The following is a 19645-nucleotide window of genomic DNA, read 5'->3' as shown; positions in this document are numbered from 1 at the left end:
CATGAGCATATATGATGTGAAGCACCAAGTGGCTTAGCAACTCAGGAATAGCGAGCTCTGCAAATCATTTCATAAAGCACCACATAAGAAGATAGTCTTTTTGCCACTGCATGATATCAATGACAATTTGGAGAGAGCACTCGTCATCTGTCACTGATCTATAATTTGCTTGATTGTGTCATGCTGAGTTATCATACGGTCTTACACTGAGAGCATTTCATTTATCAGTTACCCTAATCTGACAAGAGAAAAGCATAATATTATTGCATTTTACATGAGAGAAAATAGGATAACAGTTAAAAAATTAGAACGGACTGCCCCTCTTTTAAAATAAAATGTGTTAGATGTGCTTTTCTGGCATTGCCAATACTAATTTTTACTGAGTGTATGTGTTTAGTGATGTTTCTGTGTCAGGAGATGTCAGAATGCACCTAACTTGCTCACGACTCTGCAAAACCTTTTGAACAGGCAGACCACAATGCCCTTCGTTGGTTCAGTGGCAAAATAGCATCCATTCACTTTAATCTGAAGCCCACTGCTAAGTGTGTCCTGGACACAGTGTTAGGTGAGCATTCACACAGGTTTGCTTAGACAGTGGGATTAGGGCAGTACAAGTGAGAACACTTGTCTTAACGTGATGCTGTTACCTTAGGGAGACTCTCTTTCCTTCTTAGTTCCTCTGCAGAGAAAATCTAGCTGTCAAGTGTCAGTCTGAACTCAGACTAAAACTTCAGTAAGATTTCAACAACATAAAATTGCCTTGTTCATTTCCAAGCTTTGCGACAACTAGAAATAATATTGGAAAAATGTAAGTACTTAAAACATACGGATGGAGGCTTGAATTAAAATCAACATTGCATGATTTTCTGCCATCTACACTAATGTGTAGGAACTAGAATAAAGTATAAAGTCAAATTCTCAGGATGTAAAAAACCCACCAGCAAGAGAGTTCTTGCTTGCCTGGTTGGTTTTATGGTTTTTGGTTTTTTTGTCTCTTCAATTTGGTTCTGCTCTGTTAAGCTGGGATGAAATCACAGCAAACACTACACTAACACTTCTGTTAATTAACAACCTGCTTCACAACTGCACTTTTCATTCCCACAAAGAGTGCTGCATTTTCACAAAGTATCACTTGTAGTAAGGCATTCAAACATGCTAATCGCAGCTTTGCCTCCCAGGGAGATGTATGGGTTTACTCTGCATTAGTTAAAGGCTTCTGAGTCGATCTCCTTTTATTGCTGTTATTATAACTACTTGAAAAAAAAAAGAGAATTTGCTTTATTTTTGCAAACTTGCATAAATCTAGCTCAAGAACAAATAAAATGATACCTTGATATGCTTTACAACACAACCAGCTAGATTTACAATGCTGTTACAGAAATGCAGATGGGAGGGGGCTGGAAAGAAAAATTCTTCAGACATCTCTGTTTTTTTCCACATGGGTTACTCTGCATTGGCTATGATGGGAATGGAACAACTAAGAGACTGCAGACTGTGCAAAGCAGATGTGATTGTAAGTTGAAACGTATGCAAATTGTTCAGTTGAGCTTCCTATCAACACTTCATATGATTTTTTTTTTCTTTTATGATTTTCACTTGTATTGTTATCGAGTATTTCAGGCTTTATTTGTATCCAGTTGCTGGGTAGTAAAAACAAAGATTGAAAAGGTTAGTCGCAAGACAACAGGATCCAGCACTTGCTTATTGCAAATTCCTGTTTACTGCAAACACTGACATATGTGAATAAAGAATCTGGGTCAAAAAGCACAACAGAGGATGCTACCTGTCTTTGTACTGAATAGCAGGCAGCTGGGAAATTGGCGAACTTTAACACAAAAACAGTAGGAAACTGCTTCAATGAGATGATTTATTTTTTTTAGAATCACATTTGAAATGTTCAGCCAAAGTAAGAAAATAGTTGATGTTTCCTGTTCAATTAATGCTTCACTTGCCAATAGATCTAGGCATCTGCGGCTCCTATTTTTGTACCCGTGCAGCAGTGAAATTAATCTTGCTAGGAGCGGCAGCACTGATTGTATCGCTAAACAAATTTGCGAGAGAATGGATCTGTGGGTCTGGAAAGAACTCTTCAGAATAGTTGTCCACTGCTAGATAGGGAAAAAGAGAAAAGAGATGCCTCAGAGAATATGTTATTAGGAAACTGCCTGGGAGAAGACACCTCAGAGATCTTGCTCTATTTTGAAAATGCAGCTGCTATACCAACAACATATGGTAATCTGCCTGAAAGATTCTAGGGTAATATCATAACTAGAATAAAATTGATGATGCTATTTCTGGCCACATGTAAGTGGTGGGACATTGCACAATATTAAGGAAAAGACAAAACCCAGTCCACTGCATGAAAAGAATATCTAGAGTGCATCAGAAGTAAGTAAACAGGGCATGGAGAAACAAACACAACGGAGCCAGAAAGCCCCAGACCAATACACAATGAGTCATGATTCTCCAAAATAACAAATCAACATAGACAACATATCCAGCTCTCATCCAAACAATATGGTACTTTCTGAATGAGATCTTGAAAAGAGTAATTTGTCCCTTGAAACTGGGTGTTAGGATAAACCTTTTTGCAGTGAAATGTGCAACTAGTACCTTAAAAAAAAAAGTCAATAGACAAATAGATTTCACAGAATCACAGAATCGACTGGGTTGGAAAAGACCTCAGAGATCATCGAGTCCAACCCTTGGTCCAACTCTAGTCCGTTTACTAGATCATGGCACTAAGTGCCATGTCCAATCTCAGTTTAAAAACCTCCAGGGACGGCGAGTCCACTACCTCCCTGGGCAGGCCATTCCAATGCCTGACCACTCTCTCTGTAAAGAACTTCTTTCTAATATCCAGCCTAAATTTCCCCTGGCAGAGTTTAAGCCCATGCCCCCTTGTGCTGTTGCTAACTGCCTGGGAGAAGAGACCAATCCCCACCTGGCTATAACTTCCCTTCAGGTAGTTATAGAGAGTGATGAGGTCACCTCTAAGCCTCCTCTTCTCTAGACTAAACAACCCCAGCTCCCTCAGCCTCTCCTCGTAGGTCTTATGTTCGAGTCCCTTCACCAGTCGTGTTGCTCTTCTCTGGACCCGCTCCAGCACTTCAATGTCTTTCCTGAACTGAGGGGCCCAGAACTGAACACAATACTCCAGGTGTGGCCTCACCAATGCAGAGTACAGGGGAAGGATCACTTCCCTTGTCCTGCTGACCACGCTGTTTTTGATACAGGACAGGATACCGTTGGCCTTCTTGGCCACCTGGGCACACTGTTGGCTCATGTTGAGCTTCCTGTCAATTAGTACCCCCAGGTCCCTTTCTGTCTGACTGCTCTCCAGCCACTCTGCGCCCAGCCTGTAGCGCTGCAGGGGGTTGTTGTGACCAAAGTGCAGCACCCGGCATTTGGCCTTATTGAACTTCATCCCATTGGAATCAGCCCATTTTTCCAGCCTATCCAGATCCCTCTGCAGAGCCCTCCTGCCTTCCAGCAGGTCAACACTCCCTCCCAACTTGGTCTCATCAGCAAATTTGCTGATGATGGTCTCAATCCCCTCATCTAAATCGTCAATAAAGATGTTAAACAGGACTGGACCCAACACTGACCCCTGGGGATTTGATTATATAGATGTTACTTGCTGAAGATGTAGCCCTATTTGAGAATGTCACACATCAAGAGTTGAAGGGTCTTCAAAAGTCCACAGTCACAGAACACATTATGCATTGTTAGTTTTTTAGTTGTTTTTGTACACAGATTTGGTCAAAGCTAGCACTTTTAAAAATCCTTTTCCTGAAAATACATGTTCAAATCACATGTACAAAGCCCTTACTACATTTATCTCACTAGATTTTTCCAGTAAGACTCATATAAGTCTAGATTAAATTAATTTACTTATTGGTATTAGTGTGTAAGGAAGGGTAAAGCAGATGACGGTCCAAACTACAATGTTAAAAATAGTTAGATACACTCACTGTAGGTGTTTTAAAGAGAGGATCTTATTTTCAAATAAAATAAACAATTTTAAAAATTCCTCTAAATCCATACTTACTCACAAAAGTGAAGTTCTTGAAAACTAAAATTAAAAGCCTAGGACTCCTCTTGTGGAAACCACCAGGAGCTCTGCCATGAGAACAGATGGCCGCCACATCAATGGCAGCAGAAATGGTAGATCAATTAATTGCCTACAAGCACAAAATTATTTTTAAAAAAGGCTATAGCGTAGATTATAGAATCATTTAGGTTGGAAAAGACATTTAAGGTCCTTAAAGTCTGACTGTAAACTCAACACTATAACTAAACCACATCCCTGAGCACGTATTTTGAACACCTCCAGGGATGGTGACTCCACCACTTCTCTGGGCAGCCTGTTCCAATGTCTGACAACCCTAATATCTGATCTAAACATTAGGTATGAGAGAGTCAACCAGTGAAATCAGAAGTTAGGGTAAATCCATCACTGTAAGATGTATTAAAGACCATGTTGTCTCTTTGGTGGTCTTACAAATTTAAAGGCATTTATCCTTAGGCCATTGTTATTCAGCTCCTGTATGAGAGCATTAGCCTCTGTCTTAGCGATGTCCAAGAATATAATATATACACTTCAATGGTCTGTTTTCTTCATGTAAAGATGAACTGCCAAACAAAAAGACCATGTTGCTACTGTTACTTCAGGATGTATTAAAGAACTAGAGTAGCAGGACTGAGCATTTTGCTTAAATACTGTGTGCTGACGTATTTTTGTCTTGTTTTTCAACCCCTTCTTCAGGTAGGGGCTGAGACCAATGCAGCATCTTGCTTTGTTAAAGGTTTATCATTTACTTCTTTTGAAATGCACAACTGCTTTACCTTTAACTCCAAGAAGATATTGAGCTCGCACAATGTCTGGATCTGGGCATCTTCTCCACCTCCAAAAAAGCTGCAGTTTGTTTTGGGAACTTGCACAAAGCCTGGATGCCTGTCAGCTTCCACCCCAACACCCCCAAGGCGGGAAGTGTAGGCCCAAACTGCTCAGGGAACAACCACCCTATTGCACTGGGAGGCACATTCTCTGCCCATTTGGGAGGAAGAGGGAAGGCTTGTGGCTGCCCTGCAAACTCATGGCACATCTGGAGAGAGTCCAGCGTAGGGCAACAAAGATGATTAAGGGAGTGGAGCATCTCCCTTATGAGGAAAGACTGAGGGAGCTGGGTCTCTTTAGTTTGGAGGAGACTGAGGGGTGACCTTATTAATGTTTATAAATATACAAAGGGTGAGTGTCACAAGGATGGAGCCAGGCTCTTCTCGGTGGCAAACAATGGTAGGACAAGGGGTAATGGGTTTAAGCTGGAAAATAAGAGGTTCCACTTAAACTTGATAAGGAACTTCTTCTCAGTGAGGGTAACAGAGCACTGGAACAGGCTGCCCAGGAAGGTTGTGGAGTCTCCTACTCTGGAGACATTCAAAACCTGCCTGGACACATTCCTGTGTAACCTCATCTAGGTGTTCCTGCTCTGGCAGGGGGATTGGACTAGATGATCTTTTGAGGTCCCTTCCAATCCCTAGCATTCTATGATTCTATGATCTGGTCTCCCTTTCACAAAGGAGTTGCAGTGAGGGGCGTCACCTCAGATGGGACATCATCTCAGATGGGCCACACTGACAGCCCAGAGTAATGTGGGACCCTGACCTGCTGTTGTGTTTTATATACTCCTGAAGTCCCTAAAAGCTTTTTGGATGACTTTGTTCACTTATTGCCCTCAGGAATCCCACTCCTATTGCTTGATATACAGTGACAGGCAGATTGTTCCCAATCATGATTAAATAAATATATGAGCAGAAAGTAAAGAACAAGAACTCATGTTTTCCCTTAGGAAACCAGGCCCCATTGTCAGTACTATCAGTGATGCAGACAGACACTGTATTGAATGGTTAAAATGTTTGAGATGAATGACAGAGCCTAGTTTTCCAAGAAGACACCCCACAAAAAGTGTCAGCTCCTTGACTGGGTGCTTCTTTGTTCAGATAAAGAAAACCTTTGAACTAAGCTCTTCCCTGGTACACTCCAAGAAGGCTTTATATTGCGCGATGTTTACACAGACTGCTAGCCCTGGCTGGGCTGCGTGAAAGGCAGGAGTAAAGATATCCTTTGCCTCTCTCTGTCATGACATGAGGAACAGTGCTGACCCTGCAAAGAGCAAGCTTTGTCCTTTATGGACATAGCAGAAGGGTTGCACTAGCATTTTAAGAAGCAGGTAAAAAGACAGCTGTCAATATCTCATGCCCCCTAGCCTGTTGTATAAAATGCACTATATTAGAACTAAATGGCACTGCTAATGAAATCATATTATTAAACGCAGCCATTTAACAGGGACGAGCATTAATCAAAATTAATTCATTTTCAAATGCCATCCATGTTAAGAAAAGATTATTAAACTCTGTTGAGAAAACACAATTAACACAAGACAGCACTTCTGTTCCCATTATAGACATCACCAAGCTTACATGGGGGAAGACAACTGATGTGGTAGAGAAAAGGCATTTTTCTCTAAACACCACCCTGCTGTCTTCTCCCATCCCTGCCCACCAGCTTTGAAGAGGGCAAGATATAGCTGTTGATTCACTAAGCACAGTTTCAGCCATCTCAATGAATGAATCTGAAAGCAGAAACAAAAGAATCACAACATTTTGTTCTACACACTGAACCTCAAAGGTCTTGATCTTGAAATGTCACTGGTCAGAGATGTCCAAATAAATATGCTTCAGCCAGGATTGTAACCTTTACTAGAAAGATAGAAATACTTTCTAAAGATATAGGTTTTCAGCACAAATACAATGTATACAAATAAAAACAAATCCAACACCATAGATGGTCTTTAATGGCACTTGGTTAACATAACAAAACCAGACTTGAATGTTTATGGAATTGGCAAAGGATTGAGAAGATTATCTCAATTTCAAACTGCTACTAAAAAATGCCTCCATTCCCATAGATGCTTCCCAACACATTACCTTTTCAGTAACCACTGCTAGGCGGTCTAATCAGAGATGGGTGCTTACTGAAATACAAATCCATAGCCAGTTGCTCCTTCAGACAGCAGAATTCACCTTCAAACTTCCCTTTTTGCAGAGGACCAGAAAACTTTAAGCCCCTCTTGAACTTTCAAACCAGGGTTTAAATAATAATTAAGAGAGGTATAGTTATTATGTTGACCACCTGACTGAATGGTCAGGTGTGAAGCAGATCATGCAGCACCCAAGACAACAAGCCTTGGGATCAATGGTGTCAAAGGCTGACACTACACCTAATAAAAGCCATATTCATCATCCATTGCTAAGAGTCTATTATCTGCCATCCACACAAGTGCATTTGAAATCTTCCTTGTGTTATTTGAACATAAAATTGCACTACGTCAGGTTAGTTTAAAAAGCTGGATTTCTTGTTGCCTGAAGTCCACATCTCTTTTCTTGTACTTCAATGCTAGCTGCAAATTACTAGTAAAGCTGCAGTATTCTATTTATTTATTTATCTATCTATTCAAATTAAGACTCATAATAGCACTAACAAATAATCCAAGTTAGCATTCACAGAACTCAAAAGTCCTTGGGATCAATCAGTTTTATTTAGGTTAGTCACCAGTGACTCTATACAGCCTTTCTTTTCTCCAGGAAAAAGAAAGCCTCCAGCCACATTTTCACCCCATCGACCCAAAGTCAATCTTTCAAGAGCATCTGCTCCTCAAGTTCTCTGCTATAACCCTCGTTTTCAAACTGTTGAGGTTTGCCATCAACATCAGTGAGACAGGAAGTCCAGGACCCCCAAGATGTGAGCTCCAGAACAGGGAGCAGTGAGCAAGCAGCTCTAGAAGCACCTTCAGCCGGCTACCATCCAGTTTTCTTCTCATCTCTCCAGTTTCAATATCCACACTCTGATTTAAATTCCACATTTTTTCTCTGCTTTTCTCTTCTTATCCATTTAGATAATAAAATTGGCTTTTCCTTTCAACTGCTTATAAGCTGATCTGCTACATCACTGTCAGAAATTAATATCCCATATAGCAAGTTGCCACAATTATGTTACTAAGTTTTAATATTTCTATGATGATAAAAAAACACATGAAAGAAGAAACACTTGTTAAAGACAAAAGTTGACACTACTATTTACAGGTGTGTGTGTGTGCGAAGGGCAATTTTCTGACACACTATTTTATTGAATGAGCTGCAAAGAATCTCTCTGCTCAGGGTACACTTAAGAAAATGCATGCAATAGTTTAATTAGCCATTGCAGTTTTGTGTAGTCCATGTAAGACTTTCTGTAGAAATTTCCCAGTTCATGGAATTACACTGGAAGGACTTGATGAGTTCTTTTCATGCTGCACAAGAATGTTTCTACCTCACATTATTAGGTGAAAAATTGTCCCCTCCTGACAACATGCTGTTCCAGTACAATTTGTGCTTAGCACAGGAGGCACTGGTTGCATAAATATTTGGTGTAAATAACTGTATATGGAGACAATTAAGTGGATTCAGTCTGCTGTACTGTATTCTGACTGAATGCCTCTAAACCACCACCTCTTACACGAACTTCATATCAGCTCACAAACAGTGTCTGTTACCAGGTAAGGCTATATAATTTCTATTTAGCACAGTATCAAATGAAAATAAAATTATCATTAAGCACAGAAGCTAAAAACATCTAGCTGTTCAGATTACTCTAGAAATGTGAGTAATCATTCTACCAGGAGTGGAGAATTATGTCCATCAAATAAAGAAAATACATAGCTGAGTAATGGTATTCTATTAAAGATCACAGAGCTATGTGCCCAATCCATGTAACATGTTGAAGAAAATGTGGTATCAGAAAGGGGCAGGATGGCCAGCTGAAGAGAAACTGGTGCAATTTCCTACTCTGTCACTGATCTGCTGGGTGATCTTGTGTGACTATTGCTCCGTGTCCCCTTGGGTAAGCATGGCTAACAGGCCTGATGCTTTTTTGTCTGAGGCACTGAGAAGTCTCTCAGGGAAACATACTGAGAGATGAGTTAGGGTATAGCTAGAGATGTCTCGTTAAAGGGCCATAAAGATCTGAAACACTCAGAAACCTCTAAGAGTCTCTCCATGACATCAAGTGATGTCTTGCTCTGCTATATGGACAAGGTAATTTTTTCTGTGAGTAGCTGAGAAGAAGTTGTATCAATACCTTTGAAATTCAATAATAAATTCTGGTTTGATAATCTTTTCTCCATTCCTTCCAAGGAGTCAAAATTTCAAATCAAGGATAAAACTTTCAAATATCTTACGTCCTTTCCCTTTGTCCCCCTAAGAAAGTTTAGGACTGACTCCAAGATGGGTGGATGCTGGTTCAGCCATTGGTACATTTGTACTGAAAAACAAAGCAAAACCTACATTTATAGTTAGGAAAGGTATTGCAGGAAGCTGTGAGAAAGTAAAACAATAAGACATCATTGGGGAGCTCATTTTGGAGAAAGCACAGCAGGATGCGCAGCCACGGAAAAACAATATTCAAAAAGTCTGACCTAGATAACTGTATTTCCTAGTGACTAGAATTCATTAAAAACAACAGCTTAAAATGTGCTGCACAGGGTTTTCTGAAGCCTCAGTGTCACATTCAGTTTAAATAACCCAACTTATCTAAAAATAAAAGCAATTTTTTTCCCTTACTAAAAAATAACAACAAAGAAAGCTGAGAATTCTGCTAATCAGAAGAGGCTAATAATAAGTCAGTACGAAAGAGAGCTCTGACTTTGTAGGGTTTTATATGTGTGAATGCTTTCTTTGGCTATGAGTGAAGCTAATAATCCGGCAGACCTGAGGGTTGGTTTCAAGGGGATTCCAAATGCAAAAGCAAAACTCAGCAGAAAGTCTCAAAGTTTCCATACTATAAAACAAAAGCATTTTCACATAATTTTAATGGAAAATAAGATGATTAAATTATGCTGTCTCATGGTAGCAGTGTGTTAGCACATGCTAGGGAGTCTCCTTCAAGCCTTTCCTACTTCCCTGCTTGTCAGCGAGTGCTACAGTGAAAATCCTTCTTACAAAAGGAGGCTCAGTTGTGTCCCTCACAGACAGGAGGAATGCGAAATCAACCCTTTCCTCCTTGAGAAAGCTTTTGAGTTGTGTTGAACACTGCTCCAGGTCACCTCTCCATTTCAAGAAGCTACTCTCAAGCTTGTATACTCCAAGTTAAGCATGTGCTTAAGCACTACACTAAAGGCAAAGTGCCTTTCTTCATCAAACCTATATTCACCTTACGAGTAGATATGGTTTGCTTTAGAAGCTTTACTGTCGTTTAAGCATGAATAAAGGAATAAGATTCATGGACTTGTCCATCTTTTCCTGTAAAAATAACATGATGTATCACAAAATATCTTCTAGTGTCATTTCAAAACTTTAGACCTCTGTCCTTTAGGTCCTCTGGACATCTCCATGTCTGCAAAAGACACTGCCCCACCCAGCAAAAAACATAATCTAATCTATAGTTTAAAATTTGGTAAAAGAGAAAACCCACGGAACTGCAACCAAGATAAACACACCTTCATGCTTACTACATTCAATGAGCTTGACAGTTTCTTAAAATGACTCCAGAAGCAGCTTTCAATTGTACAACTGCTTTATACCTACTGACTGCATGGTCAGCCATTTGTCACTTGATAGTATTTAGTTTTGCTCTGAATTGGTTACAGAAGCCAAAATAAAATCTTATCTTTTAGGAAACACTAAATAATGTAGGTAGGTGATTGTGCTCCATTCTAGTAATTATTTACTTACTACTCATATTTGATACTCACTTCCTATTCGCCAAGTCTTTTCCAAGAAAACTCATTAAAGAAGGTCAATTAGAAGATGACTACTGTTACTAGCTAATACAGGGCCCCCTCGTGCCCTGAAGACAGCAAAGTACGGGTCAACTGTGATGCAGGAAGGAGAAGGTTCGTTGCAACTTCTGCAACCTGGACAGTAAGCACTCCACAAAACAATCCCCACTGGATTTAACAGTGGTGACTGAAGAGGTTGCTGGTCCTCCATTCTTCTTCCCACACCACCTCATTGGCACAGCTAAATCTGATGAGTTAGTGACTCAAAGTCCCCAGACACCTGAGCTCATACACTGCTTCAACACCAAATTAAAACTGAAAGTGGATTGCACTGGCCTCAGGCAGGGAGCTACAGTGGCTGGGGAGCAGGCACTTTACTTTTTGCTATTTTTACCTCAAGGATAAGGAATTCCAGCAGAGGCAGGGCAAGTAATTGGCAGTAACTTCTTAAACTGCCTCAGCCTGAATCAACAGAGGTCTTCAATCACAGCCCGTGGAGCAAAGTCCAGGTCTGCTCCCCATCCACCTCACACAGGTTACCCACAAAAGGACTTGACAAAGTATATTGCAACTGGCTTTCTCTTGTTGTCCCAGTCACTGAAAAAATCTCTGGAATGAAACTTGCTATAAATCATTTCACCAAGTAGATGAAATTTCTTCTTAGACAGGCAGTTCTGCCTAGTAAGGCAGCTATCTGTGTAGCTTTGGATCTTGGGCAAATTTGCAGACTTACCAGAATGAAATCTGAGCAAACTGGCCTTGTGTGTTTTAACTGATTGTACTCTTACATTTTAAAGTTACTATTTTTAGGCCTTGCAGGCTGACATCTTTTCCTTGCATGGCCAGTAATCAGAAGTTAAACTTGGTATCTTGGAGTCAATGCTCTTCCACCTGGATTTTTTTGCAGATCGTCTCAGAAGTCCTAACACAACTGTTGCCTGTCCAAGTGTCTCTAGTGGCAGTGACTGCTTAGTAGTCACTGCAAGACCTCCCTAAGATTTCCTTTTTTACTCCCAAGAACAACATATTCCTTCGCTGCATTCAGACTTTAAGCCTACTGAAAATGTAGAACTGCTACAAGGCCCTCCTGCTGCTTTGAAGATCTCTGTTGGCAACCTTTTGCTGGATGTTGATTTACTCTGTTTGGTATCTGGTGTTTCTGCATCAGTTTCCATCTTCCCAAAGTTCAAAACATGATTACAGGCTGAATGGTGAACACAGGCTGTGCTGCTTTCCTGCTGTCGGACTGCACGCTGCCTTCATCCCTCTGCCCAAAGACTGAAAGGTAAGGATGCTCCCAGTTTTTACCTGATCCCTTCCTGCTTGAGAAGCTTTGAAAAAAACCTTTTCCAAACTACTTTGCTATTGTGCTGGTTTACAGCTATTTTACTGTTCAATCAGAAGCAGGATGCTTTTTTCCTATAACTGGATAGATGTTTCTCCTTTGGAGGACACCATTTCCATTGAATAGCAGACAGTCAAATAATCCTTCCTCTCTGCCTGATGCTCCAAATGACTGATTTGGGACTCTGCATTAACCTTGGCAGCTAAAATTGTCCAAACTGTTTAATGCTTAATAAGGGAGTTTCTTCTTTTATCCATGAATCTGAGGCTTCCACTTTCAGCCACTAGAACTCCAGAAAAGGGAACAGCTTGATGTTCTTTTTTATTTATTTACTTCATTTTACTTGAGCCCCTTTTTGTGAGGAACATTTCAGTATGAGTTTGAATCTTCAGAATTAAATTCTAGGAGAAGCTGGCAAGAACAGTAGGAGATGGACAACAGCAGTGTGCCATGATACTCAAAGTAAATGGACTTCTATTAGGTGGGGTTAGTGCCGCTTAAGCTCTGAAACAGGACCTCATTCTGGAGGACATTCATCTGATCGCTGTTGCACTAGAAGCAGATCAGGAGCAGCTTCAAGACATTGACTGCATTTACGTAAGCGACAGAGGAGAAGGAGATAACTGGTTCTATACAGTGTGCACAACAACAACAACAACAAAAGAGAAAAAGAAAATTCTCACCTGAACTGGTTTGTTGGGCTTTTTGTGTGTGTGTGTGTTTTTTCCTCCCCCCCCCCCCCCAATATATTGCTTTGGTCCTAACAAATATTCCATTTTCACACTAAGGTCAGCAAATAGTTAGCCAAGCATCTGCTGTATTTCCTTGAATTCTCCTTTATTTTCTCCATAGGGAAATACTGGAAAGACTGTCCTTATGGAAGGCTGCCCAAAATCTGTACTTAGGCTGTGACTAAGCACTGCTTTGGATCACCCAAATCCCAAATTATGTAAATTATGTAAAACAGTTGAAGCTTAGGTTTATTTCTACTGAGCTAATGGCTTACCTGTATGCGTCTCACTGAAGTCAAAAGGTTTTAAAACATACCTTTACATTTACACAAGAGAAATGGATTTAAGCACAATATTCAACTGCTCTATGGAGATCGGACTTAAACAAGTCAAGGCAAGTAACAGATTAAATTTAAAAGTATTGCTCTGTGCTCTTGTGATATCACAATAATTAAGATGTTACTGTGGAAATGGAAAATCACACTCTGCACCCCTAACCTACTTTGCAGAGAATATACTTACAAATTAACGTAATTAAGGTATTTTAGACATATCATTGTTTGTACCATGCTCTTGCTCCTCTCTTTTGGATTATTTTTCTATCTGTCTGGTTTACTTCACCAGGAATAGGAGATTCCCTGTTTCCACCGGAAGACTTGCTACCATCACGGGGAGATAACATATTTTCAAGTTCAGAGAAGGTAAAATTAACATGCCAAAATGCAGGTAACTCACCTGAGGATGATCCCCCTAAGATTAATGTAATAAATGATCATTATTATTCCAATCCCTACTCCAGAGACACTGGAAGAGGCTGTCGCTTAAGCCATTGTCTGAAATAGCGTTTTGGTGACTGTAAAATCCAGTCAGATCCATAAATACAAATCTAAATTATCCAAAGTGATTGATAGTTATACTCTTCTCCAAAGTCTTAATACATCTCAGAGAATCTAATGTATGTAAAATTTACAATCAGAATAACTTATTTAAAATATGAAAATCTAATTGCAGATGGATACAAGTAAATGATTTTTAAATTATTTTAGAAAAGCTCCTTTGCATTTACCAAAGCAATGAATTTTTCCCACATATTAGGCTTGAAAGCCCAGAAGTAGATGATTAAAAAGGTAGAGTAGCAAGTGGAAATCCAGTAAGCAATTGACACACTTAGAACATAATTCTGTGATGAACATCACATGATGATCTCCAATACATGTATATACATACATAAATTTTTAACTGTATAGTGTATATACTCTAGAAGGGTATTAAAATACATACACAGATTATATGTAACGATTGCAAGTTGCACTAGGGGGTATATTAAATTAATGGAATTTCCAATTATACAAATATTAATACTTCTTCCAAGAAGTAGCAAAAAGGAATTAACTCTTCCTTTTAATCTTATAATTTAAATTGAAATGATATTAGAATTTACATTAATCAAAACACAAGAAAGCACCAGTTTCACTGGAGATTTTATAACAATGTTTTTCTCTGCTTTGCTTGTGGTTGTGCTCCTCAGACTTATTACTGCAATTCTCTTGCAGTTCGGTTAAATGTCAATGCTCCAATTACTTTAATAGTCAAACTGTGTGCTATTTTCACCACACAGTCATTCAGGCTTGTCATGTTTGACAAATCCAGTAATTGAGATGAACTCTTGGAGAATACTGACATGTAACCAGTCATTTCCTACTGCAGAGCAATGACCTCTGCAGCGTAAACCACAGAGGATTTATTCAGCAACTTGAAAAAACAAACAGGCTTGTTAAGTTTAAGATCATCATTTCACACATCTCCACTCGTTTCCGTGTTTCTTCACTTTATGTTCCATTGGAGTGGGAATTAAAACATTAGGAACACTTTAAATAAGGGTGGGAAAAGGACTAGGGCAAATATGCTGCAAAAATATTGTAAATTAAAAATTGCCTAACAGATTACTAGAGGCTGAGTGTACTGTCAAACAGCTTCAAATGCCCCCTCAACCCTCCCCTGCCCCCAAGCAGCTGCACACCACCCCAGTTTCAGCTCATTAACAGAAGAATGTATTATACAAATTACACAAAGTATTTATTGAACAGTGCTTGTTTCAGGCAGTCATTACACTACGTTAACCCTTGCTGGAGCCTCTCTGTTTTTACCATTCCTCCACCGTGATGTCCTGCAGCCAATATGTGGGCAATGCACTGAAACCTCAGGACTATCCTCATTCGCCTTGGATTCACTGAGCCAAGCACAAGTGCTGCAAAACCTGCCAAGTGTGTGTTTGCTGGGCTGGCAGGTCCTACGGTGATGCCTTTGGGACAACCATCAGTATTCGACAGATCCGGACAGCTACAAGCCCATCACATTTGTGTTGAAATAAACAAAGATTTTGCAATGCCAGCTCATTACAAAGAGAAAATGCAACAAAGGTTTGGCATGAGGATGCAACGTAATTCAAATGCAATTCTGAAGCGCTCCTGTGATTTTACATCGACTGGAGACCTCAGGCCACTTCTGTTATAGTTATGAAAGTTACTATGGACCCTTCTACCAGACTGACACTTCATATAATAATGAAAAAAAAACCTGAGATCAAAAGCAAATGTTGGATAAAAATATAAAGAAGAAATAATCCACACAGACAATACTAGCTTCCAAGAAGTGACCTTTGCAGTTGCCAAAATTAAACATCCCTTTGAATGCTTCTGACTGCCTTTATCAGAGACAGTGGCTGGTCCAGGACACAGGTTGCCAAACCAGGCTATAATAGACTTTGCTTCATTCCCTGTCTCCCAAAGACTTTTTGCTTGATCTTTGGCAAGTGAATTCATTTCTCTGTTTTACAAGCAGATTGATTGCTCCTCCCTGGAGTCTTTGCAAGAAACGTGTTAACTATTACAGGTCACTTGGATGCTGCAGGGGATAAAGACCTCTTAAGTACCAAAGACTACCCGTCCACATAATTTTTTTAATACATACTAATTCACAAGCCGGTGTATGACAACCACCAAGGCTGAAAGAGCAACAGGAGTCATCTCAGAAGGTAGAAGTAAGAGCAAAATACTGTTATTGGAAATGAAGGGCTAGAGACTACTTGTACAAAATCGTATTTTCAGGAAAAAGAAACAGTTCAAATAGCCGATAGAAGGAAAATGAAAAACTAAACAGCTGCACTCTGATTAAATTACTCTACATTTCTTTTCATATTCTTATCCTTATCAAGAAGGAAGGCAGTAACTGTCCTTTCGGCTGGAAGCTCCAGATTCCGGCCTTTTCCGTGGGAATGCACAAGTTCTTTATGAAAGACGGTGGTTAGTTACTCATACATCATGCATTCAAACAGAAACCAGGCTGTGGTACAGCACACAAGCTGACTGAAGAAATTCACTGCATTTGCCTTGAGGAGTCTGACTCAAAGAGGTATAGAAGACTGACTTTAAATCACAGTCCTTCTCACTGTCTCGCAGTCCTTAGTATCTCCACTGGTTACTTGCACTATGTGTGCATCCTTACCAAGTAGTGCATTTGCAGAGATCACAAATTACCTTTCTGCCTATTCACATGACACAAACCCAGCTGGGTCTTGTGATGAGGAACAACCAGTGGCAAGAAGGTCATAGGGGAGATCAGGCGCTTCTCCCAAGGTCCTGCAAGCTCACTAGCTCTGTTCCCTGCATGCAGCGTGGTCTCTTGCACCATCTGTATGCGACTGCAGCTGCTGAAGGAGTTTGCATGAGTGTCAAAGTGCTGCACAATCCTAATCCACAGAGCATCTGTAGGCAGCACCGCGATGCAGAGAGCACAGCTCCTTGGGTTTAGCTATGAACACCCATGGCTAACGCACATTAGGAGGGAAGAGGGTTGCTACTGCTCCAAGGCAGATCCACAAAGCCTGAAGATGTGCACACCTGCACCACAGTGTTCAGTGGTCTGATCTCCTCCCCACTGTATGTCAGTCCCCTGCTGCAAGAGTCCCCAGTCAGTCTTCCCAGCTGAGGCAAAGCAGGTTATGTCACATCTGCCACTGTGTGCTGAACAGATTTCTTTTCTTCCTCCTTCCTCATCCACCTGCTCATAGATGATAATATTACATCAGTACTCCAGAAAACTTCACACTACATGCACCTGAGCAGGTGACAAATCTTTTCCATCCAGAGACACCAGCCTTAGTACTCACCCTACATAGCTTCACCACCTCCCAGAACAGTGAGGCTCAGAGAGAAAGCCTTCACATTTCTGTTAATGAGGATCAGAGCAAGATGCTAATTGAGCATACCTTGTGCCTTGAGGTCTGCACTGGGCTGCCTACTGCTCAGCAGGTAGAGTTCGAGGTGTTGGTTATCATGTGTGAAGCTGTAAACAGGTATCAGACAACGGTTCAGCCCAGCTCTGGGAAATGGGGGGAAAAACATTTTGCTGTCACAAAACATCATCTTGCTACCTTCCCTAGTAAATCCAGCCTGGTCTGACATATCCAAGCAATTGTCCCTCTCTCTGCACCTTCTTACTATAGCTGCAGAGTGGATTCTCACTGTTTTACAAAAACAAAAACACACACACGCACAAAAGGAATGCAACTCCAGTACTCTTCATAAGGGCAACAAACTGTATATCACAGCAGGGAGAAAGTTCTTCAAAACTGGAACATGATGACCTTCAGGTTATGATTAAGGAAAGCTGATCCTTATGGCAGTGGGTCTGTACTATCTGACCTTTTGAGGTGGCTTCCAGCACTCTTTCCTATGACTCTGCTTGCAAAGCCCCATCTATTAGACAGCATTTGTGGTGAAGGCAAAGCTTGTGTTTCTAGGTGGTACTTGCAATATATTGGCCTGCTAACTTTATTTGTTACCTGTGTAATGTTATCTATGTTATCTGGTCACTAATACACAATTCAGATCAGTTGGCAATAGTACCTAAAATTTTATTAACAGGGTTAGCACTGATAAACCTCACCAAAAAATACATTATTATTAGCCAGTGGCTAATAACTAAGGAAGTGTCTGACAAAATGCTTTCCAGAATTTCTCTTTTGCTGTCATACAAAACAACCTACTGTACAAAAGATTGTTACCAATGATTATATGAGAAATAAACATGCTACAGAAAACTCTAGATGTACGAGATTTTTTTCTGCATTAAAAGTCAGGGAAAAATGTGTCCACAATATATCTACTCCTGATATTTGGAGGAGGAAAGGAAGCGTTCTCATGAAATTTGTCTTTTCTTTTAATAATCAGTCATCAGTATTTCTCAGGGAGCACTTTCAGGCCCCGGAGACTGTCAAAGCAACTTTTGCTGACTGTTTCAAAGTCAGCCACATCTCTTTTGACAGTCTGAAAAAAGATTATCACATCCTGTATTTTTTTTTTTTTTAGAATACATCCTTCTTTTCTGCAATCACAGTCCGTGCCAGCCAGATGTTTGAACAGCCAGTCTGAAAAAAATGCTTTACTCTTGCAGAAAGAGGCAAGAAGGAGGGAAGAGCAGAAGGGCAGGAAGAAAATATTATTTATGGTTCTAAATTAGGAAGGTGGGTGACTGAGAAGAGCAAAAACACGTGAGGATCAACTAGGAGGACTATTGATCATGCCTTCCAAAAAATGCTACTGTGCAGGGTAGCCTGCAAGCCAGGCAGGTGGGTGTCCTGGTTTCCAGGACACTCTAGCATGGAAGGAGAAGAATAAATAATATGGGGCACTTGGAATATGTGTTGAAGGATTTATGTTTAAAACTGTAACCCTTCAGGGGATAAATACAGCACACGCACCTTGCTGCTTGGTGGAGGAACAGGAATATTATCAGAGTATTTACCCAGATCTGTAACAATTTAAGGAGGTACCAACAGCTTTTCATCAATAATTAGATCACATAGGGGCAGGGAAAGACAAGTCTTTTTACAGACCTGAAAACATGTGTATGTTGGTGGGCTATTAATCACACTCGAACATTCAACCACAGTGTATTGAAACAGTGATTGGCCCTCAGTTATAAAATTAACAAACATTCCTTTCCTTAAAAATACATTCATGTTTTTTCTCAGAATGTTATTTCAGGTTACTTCTTGGACTTTTTTGACTCATAGATAGTTCACTACATTCTGTCTTATTAAAAAAAAAAAAATAAAATTAAAAAATCAGAGCGTGAATTATTTTCTAGATGTTAAAATGGCATTACTGTGTAGAGAGAATCAATGACTGGCACAGCAATCTTCATCTGTGTCTCCAAGCACCTGAAGTACTTAAAAGTTTGTCCATAAAGCATCTTAACATGTGGGTGGAATGGTTAAGATCTATTAAGAATATAATAAATTGATGTTAATAATACCTAATAAAGAAATTAGTAACACATCTGGAATAGAGGACGAAAAGGGCCTGATGTCCCATAAACAACTACATATCCTTTTGCAATCACAGTAACCATTTCAACCTGAGAAACAATTAGCTTTGGCTATGTAATGAATATGTTGCTCATGCTAATATGAGTGATCCTTAATATTCCTTACATGTACATTGCTAAAAACTGTACTAGGTTCTTCGCAGGCCAAAAGATGTGATCCTTGCCTTGACAGGCTTATGGTCTTCAGAGATGAGAAGAGTGAGAGTAGAAGGACACAGCAGGAGAGAAATCGGTTATTCTGTGTCTTCCAAGCTACAGGTTATTAAATGCTGTGTGTACGTTACTAAAGTCATTTGTGTGCAATGGGATTACTAGAGTGCATTTTCTTGAAGTGCCACTTGCAGCCTCACATGTGAAGGAAG

At 40.1% G+C, this 19645-nt stretch overlaps 1 protein-coding gene across 43 annotated transcripts in view; it reads right to left on the bottom strand.

Moving 5' to 3' along the window:
- Positions 1–19645, bottom strand: part of LOC102098626 (poly(rC)-binding protein 3) — a 524682-nt gene that overhangs the window by 96841 nt on the left and 408196 nt on the right. Inside the window, exon 2 of one of the 43 annotated variants that reach the window (XM_065052887.1) lies at positions 17161–17273. The exons of the other annotated variants lie outside the window; for them this stretch is intronic. The gene's annotated coding sequence lies outside the window, so the exon portion shown is untranslated. The remainder of the gene's footprint in view (positions 1–17160; positions 17274–19645) is intronic. 43 annotated transcript variants of the gene reach the window in all.

Source organism: Columba livia, chromosome 2, assembly GCF_036013475.1.
Source record: "Columba livia isolate bColLiv1 breed racing homer chromosome 2, bColLiv1.pat.W.v2, whole genome shotgun sequence".
In the NCBI taxonomy this organism is placed as follows: domain Eukaryota; kingdom Metazoa; phylum Chordata; class Aves; order Columbiformes; family Columbidae; genus Columba; species Columba livia.
Note: the sequence above shows the minus strand (reverse complement) of the source record. Positions and strands in the feature narration are given on the sequence as shown.